The 7505-nt window shown below is 30.5% G+C and overlaps 1 pseudogene; it reads right to left on the reverse strand.

The window, feature by feature from the left end:
• Positions 1-1919: 1919 nt before the first annotated feature.
• LOC124373674 lies at positions 1920-2119 on the reverse strand (annotated as a pseudogene).
• Between the last annotated feature and the right edge of the window lie 5386 nt (positions 2120-7505).

The raw sequence follows: 7505 nt of genomic DNA on the forward strand, positions 1-7505 counted from the left end.
CTTAAGAGCAGTCTGTAATGGCGGTCATGTTGATTTTATCCCCAAAAGAATAATGTTGTTTCTTCAAACACTTTTTTGAACAGAATTTTTAGTTGTATTAGTATGGAAAGTATCCCAATAACAATATAACATATCCTTAACAATATAACATAACAAGCATACATATCCACATGCTTCCTTTTATCCTTAGATATTCCACGCTGGTTATTTTTAAAGATATCAAAATTGCATTTCATATTTTAGACATGAAATATCCCTTCCGTCGGTAATGGGTTGTCCAGCTCTAAATGTAAGTTTGAAGATGCATAATAATTCATTTAAAAATTATGTTTAAAGACGTCTACTTATGACATTGTATACTTCTATATATTTAAATGGATACAGGAAAGATAGTTCTGTCACTTTACAAACCTTAAGAAATATCGAAAAATGAATTTAATATAGTTTTTGAAACTGCTTGATATCTGTAATAAAAGTTCTAAATCTTTATTAATGTCTTAAAAATCCGGGATAAACGTTTTTACAGATTATGTAAAGATTGCTTACGTACCAAGTTTAGTATTAATCTATTAATAACCACAGTAGTTATCGTGATCAGAATCATTCTCACAGTTTTTTATATCATTATTCAAAACTAACATGAGATAAGCAAAACAAGTAGGGAAACATATTATTTTAAATTACCTGAGAGTTTAAAAACAATGACTGTTTTTAGCTATAGTGAAAACATAAATTGCATATTGAATATTGATTTTTCGTAGTTTGAATGGCCCGCCATCTTGAAACTTGAAGATATTGAAACAAATAATTGTCGTCTGAAGTATATAGAAAATCTATTATTTTTGTAAAGTATGTCTGGAATTAGTCTGGTTTAAATCTTGAATCTAATGCGAATGGCCACTACATTTTTTAGATTTATTGTTTAAAGACTGGCTAAACGAACTCTTGTAATCTATATCCAAATATTGCTTCTGTACTAAGTTCAGTCTGAATCTATTAAGAAGTATGGTAATAATCGTGTTCACAATCATTTCTCGTAAAGTTGTATACTACTTAAACACCTTTAACACGCTACCAGGGAACGTTAAAACTTATAACAAAATACATTAGATGAAACTTTATTATAAATGACATGGGAAATTTCTAAAACACTTTTTGAATTGCACGTTTAACGTATATTGCTTTTTCAAAGCAAGGATGACCGCCATCCTCAAGTTATTGTGTTCTCAGGCTAGCGTTACATCCCATTCATCCTGTAATATATATATATATGTGGTCCTCAAGTAATTGGATTTCCGTATATCTTTATAATTTTTTATAGTTGAATATTTGTAACTAACAAAAACTTACATTTAGAGAACTGATACTTTATATACCTACTTGTATTAATATGAACTATTTAGTGATAAGAATGTAATAAGTAATTATCTAGTTTCAATAGTTTAGCGCGCGCAGCGCGCACACACCACACACACACACACGCAACACACACACATTTTAAACACATTTAAAGTAATAAAAAATCTGAATAATTATACAAAATTTACTTTACAACAACTAGATGACAAATTTTATTTAAATTCCTACTTGTTTCAACGGAAATCCGTCAGTGCACAAACGAACACGACCACTTTAAAGGTACGCTTGCACAAGCCGGGAGCAACAAAACATTTTTGCCTTTTATAGACATCAGCTGTTATACATAAGTGAGAAACAATTTTACAAGAATACCAACTATTTTAAAATTTTTATAGCAATTCAAAGGTACTTATTTCAACGAAATCCGCCAATGCACATGCGAGCATGACCACTGTTAAAGACCACGCTTGCACAATCAAGGAACAAGAAATAAATGATAAACTCTTAACTGTGATATTTTTGGCTCTTTTTAGCATAACAGTATAATAGTGAAGTTGAGGTTACCTGTAGTAGTTGAGGACTTGAGCAAAGACCCCCGGGTGCCTGTCGAAGAAGTACTCGTTGAGGATGGGGTCCGTAGTTTGCGAGCGCCTCTGTGAGCCGCGAGAGACGCGTCGCCGATCTTTTTGAGAGCGTCGCCTTTGTACGTTTCATACCGGATACCGCCCACATTCAGGATTATCCTGTTCTCCCCATCCATGGTGGCTTCGTCAGCTGGCCCTCATCCTGCCTGTCTGTAGGAACAATGCAATACATTCTTATAAGCATATTTTTCCAAACCGAATATTTTATATAAATTTAATTACAGCAATGCATTATTTAACGAATCTCATTTAATGTGTTGGCTATAAAGTTATATCTAAATGAGTTAAGACCAAACTGCCACATTGGCAATAATATTAGTAGCATGGTACCACAGGCATGTATATTTGGTATATAGAGAGATGAGGTTTTAAGCACCATGCTTATACAGTTACTTCCTTTAGTCAATCATAATCTTTCTCCAACGTAGTTATATGTTTAACTGTAACTAGTTTATTAACTTTCTTTTGTTTAAGATGCACAATGGGTGTAAAAACCCACTGTTTGGTATAGAATTTAAACATTTTTTATTTGTTTTTATTAAAATAAGGAGACACAGAAAAAACTTTAGACACTTGTAAGAAGAAGGTTTGTTGTGAGCCACTGGAGATTCAGAAGAATGTTAGTTTTTATCATCTAATACATAAGATAATAGAAGTGTTTTTCAAAAATTCTACTGGACTGAGGAAATCTTTTCATTTGAAGTATATAACACAGACAAGTGTAAAAATTTTTTATAGATATTACAAATTTAAAAAATAAAAATTTCCTGTCATCTTAAAACATTTCATTTATACAATTTGGAAGCAAAATTTTTTGTTTAAATATACTCATGTAGGGAATATATGTAGGAGATATACTGAATGTTTGATGAATCAATAAATATGATACATTTCAAATGAATCATTTGATTATTTTGGTAAAAAATTGTGAATGACACGAGAAGTAAGATTAATTCATAAGCATTTTCCCCTCTACATTATTCAACTACAGTTTAACATGTACTCTAGGTTTGGTAACACATTTTCTCCAACCGCCGTCGGATTGTAAAATTTCCGCTGGCACGTATTTTAACACTTCCCTCAATCTATTCTCAGGATTTGGTCAAAGTTTTGGCCCAGTTTTGGATACCATTTCTTGACTTATTTTATAAAACTGACAAAATTTGGGTATGTAAATATCAAAAATATTCCTCTGAGGGGTTTAAAAATATTAAAAGTATTAAACAATATTTTGTTCACAGATTACATATTTTTTACATGGTACACTTAAAACTAAATGTTTTACACAACAATGGTTACATAATATTTATACCTTTATAACTTGCACACAGAAAAAAAAAATCACAGTGTTAAGAAAATCATATTTAAAAAAAAGATTATCATTTCATATTTGTAATATCCTCTTAATACTATTTTAAATTTCGACTTTTAGCATAAATAGTGTAGCTGAAGATGAACGGTTAAATGTCTCTTTCGCTCGGCTCACAGCCCTTAGACTGTGTCTTAGAAGTAACAGCCCAGGTTAAGATACGTGATTATTCATTTTTGTATCTGATTTAAAATTTGACCATGTTTCACTCAAGTCCATTCTGCAATGTAATAATAATTTCTTCATATCATACTATACATACTATATGTAATATAGTTTTTAAATATAAAATAAATTGTATATAATGGTATTTTTACGGGAGAGCAAATAAAAGATTTTTTTTGTTTTCTTTCATGAAAAACATATTTTTTGTTCAAATAACATTTTATACACCCCATAGAAATATATTGAAACTGCAAATAATAAGAGCATTTTTCCGAAAATGCGGCAATTGCAGACCCTTACATGTTTTCACTGTAATCAACAGGTTATTAAAGACTCAAGATTAGATAGAGAAGATTAGGTAGAGAACTCAAATTATTTATTTTATTTAAACTCTTATTTCTTTTCGAGTCCGCTATGTCTCTTGGCTTAATTCGCCCTAGAGTTGCTTAGTTTCGAGAGAAGTAGTGTTCGCGCTTGGTTTTTATGTAGTTTATCGTTTCTTTTCGAGGCCGTAAGCGAAAAAGACCACCCACTGACTCCTTCCATTAATTCCGTGTTGGTACTGATAAACGCGTGTTGAATCGTTGACCATCGGTGCTGAATTTTTTTTTGCATTAACGTCTTTTAAACTAACGCGAGTCCTGGACCAAACGTGGAAATGATCTTTCCTTCAGACCCTTGGGCTTTATTCCGCTCGACTCTTCTATCTGGCATTTAAAGGTTGTCCAGTGTTATAAAACCAACCCATCAAATTTAACGTAAAAACTTAGTCAATCAATGGGGATATGAAAATCTTATTACTGAATCCTCGTAAAAGACATAGATTTTGTAAAAGTATATAAAAGTAATATGTAAACAAAATAAGAGACATAATGTTATTGTGATTTAACTATGGTTTTTCAAAGTGTATTATTACTCTATTATCTTCAAATAAAGTTTAAATTAAATGTTTTAGTTACATTATGTTCAAAAATCAAATCCGGGGACTAATCGTAAAATTGATCCATAGTTTCAGTTTAGAGATTCATTCAACCATACCGGAGATATTCTTAAAGGAAATAATGAGATCACCGAGACATTTGATAAGGAGATTTAACATACGGTCTCTTACAACATTGTCAGAGAGTTACCTATCGAAAGATCTTGCATGTTGAGATGATTTATAATTCGCTATTCAGTTTACAAATATTATTTATATTTCGTTAGGTCTTCAGATTCTCTGAATACCTGCATGGAGAGAAATTTTAATTATATAAAATCAATATCACTTTAATGTCCTTAGGCGTGGTGGTGTATCTGAGATCCATATGTGGGATATGCTCTTTGAATATGTGACAAAAGAATAAGCTTGTAAGTCTACAACTCATTGTCTAAACTATTTGGGCTAAGGCCGATGCAATCAATAACATAAGTATCTGTAAAAAGAGATAGACTAAAAAGAACCTAAATATATTAGTATACGTTTATAATGAGATGTAACATTAATCACAACAAGTAGATAGTTAATAAAGGAGAATAGATAAACGTTTCGGAATTTTCAGAAACCAGATAAAATTCAAAAATAAATATGTATGTTTATGTTAATGTAACTGTATCTTAATCGAACTCTCTTTAACCTAATACTCCATATATTTTTAGATGGTGGTTTTTAGAATGCCCATTTAATAATATGCTTAATAATAACAATAAATATTGTTTTTAGAATAATTAATTGCAGTACGCTACGCAGGCTATTAGTAAAGAATAGTTTATTGTATTGTTTATTAGCAAAACAATTGTAAATTTAAGTATAAATTCATATATTATGCGTTCGTGACAGACGTACTAACCTCAGCATTGCTGCTCTGTCTGAAACAGTACTGCAATACAAATAATTTCAGTTTCCTTCGTCTTGGAAATTTTAGTTTTATACAGCGCTGACGTGAAATACGATGCCAACTGGACTAGGGGGAGTGGGTCAGCCCTGCTATTACCAAAGATATATTTCCTTTCAAGAGATCTGATCTAAAAGTTGCCTCTGGAAATATGTGATAGAGGTTCGAGGACCTAAAAGCAAGTAATTTTTTTCCATACAATAAATAATATCAATTAGATCTGCCATAATAGTTTTTTACATTAAGCATTATATAACCTTGACTAAATCAAAGCCAAATATAGTTAAACACTTCACAGATTTATTAAAACATTTTGTTTCTTTTGATAGTAATATTAATTTAATTCATTGTAGTTTTTAGGAAGGACCAGTGTCCAGGTTGTAGCTTCAAGTTATACATTTTAAGACAAGTTTTATTTATATTATTAATTATGATGCGTCTTAAAATGAATATAAATAAATATTAGTAGATAACAAACAGTGTTCTGGGCTTTTTAACTTATTTTACCTTAACCAAACATGAATTTGTGTTCACCAGAGGAAGTTAAGTGAATTAAAAAAAATCCATTTATTATCTCGTTATTCTCTTATTTTAAATAACAGTTACTACTTTAACTAAATACCACTAATTTTATGCTTTAAACACTTTTAAACTTTCCAAATTTCAATATAAGCCAATATAAATGTTAGGTAATTAAAACCGACACACTGTTAAAACATTGTCACATATAACCGTGTCTGGCACAAATAGCAGATTGTAATTAATATTTAAATAATTGGCTTTCCGTAGTCACTATTCACTTTTCAAATGAATTCTAGATTTATTAACAATGTTTAATTTAAAGTTTAAGTACTCTGACAAGGATGTATACTATTTAGAGACAGTATGTCAAGAACTAGCTGCCTTAAAGATCTGAATCCTGATTCCAATTGGTTGAAGAAATTTTCATGAGTAAATAATCATTCGTATTTACTCCGGGTGCTATTTGAGTGAATATCGCCATCACTCATCGAATGACTGACGTGATTGGTTCCCTATACTTGAATAAAAAATGCCAGTGATTTATTAACTCATATATCATAACGTCTCTGAGTAAAAATATACCATGAAAAAGTATATAATGTTTCAAATATCACAAATCATCACCTGTATTAACCAAAACCGTTCTGGTGCTGTAAATCTTTAGATACAAAACACGATGCTGTGAATTCAACCGTAAGAAGAGAGATAAAAGCAGAACCCAATCGCTGAAGACTAAATTATTTAAATATGTTTAGAGTAACTTAACTGTTATCAGTTTGTTACATGTTTCCAGAGCTTTTATTACAAAAGATATTCATCTGTAACCAAAAAATAATTTGTAATTATTTCTTCTCCTAAAATGTAAAAAGAAATCTACCGATTAACTTCCCGTTAATTTTAATGTTTTGATAAATACTAGTTACAGGTAGAATCGGAGATTCCTAATATACCTGAATTTAGACGGTTAAATTTTATATCTTGAATATGTGTTAGCGAAGCCTAGACAGCCACTAATATCTGAAGTCCCGCTCGCTTAGAAAGAATGAGGACAATCCTACCTTTATCATCAAAACTCTATCCATTATTTGTATTCAGAGACTTAGTATATAGTTTTTTGATACGAAAATTCTCTTCCATTTTGTAGTAAACATAATGATTAAACAATAATTCTACAAATCGTTCAATTAATACTACTCAAATATGATAGAGTTTGCTAAACATTCTAAAATAATGAATACTTATTAAGAGGAATTTTGTAACTCTGCTAATTCCCATTTTTCAGAAAACTGTGTTGATTTGTTCCTTAAATTACATTTTTGATGAAAATATATTCTTTGAGTAGGCTGTAACTTGCTAAAGGATATGTTGAGAAATGTATTACTAATTGGTGTGGCATGACTCTGATTTGGAAAATATAAAACTGTCTGAATTCCTTCGTTAATTCCGAGTTATAAATCAATACATTAATTTATTAATGAGACCATTTATTGAGAGATAATCCAATAAGCCGAATAAGACACCTGGCAATCTGTTTATTTCAACGATTACCTGCCGTCTATTCTGAAAAGTGAC

This window comes from Homalodisca vitripennis, unplaced genomic scaffold, assembly GCF_021130785.1.
Source record: "Homalodisca vitripennis isolate AUS2020 unplaced genomic scaffold, UT_GWSS_2.1 ScUCBcl_6160;HRSCAF=13243, whole genome shotgun sequence".
Classification (NCBI taxonomy): Eukaryota; Metazoa; Arthropoda; class Insecta; order Hemiptera; family Cicadellidae; genus Homalodisca; species Homalodisca vitripennis.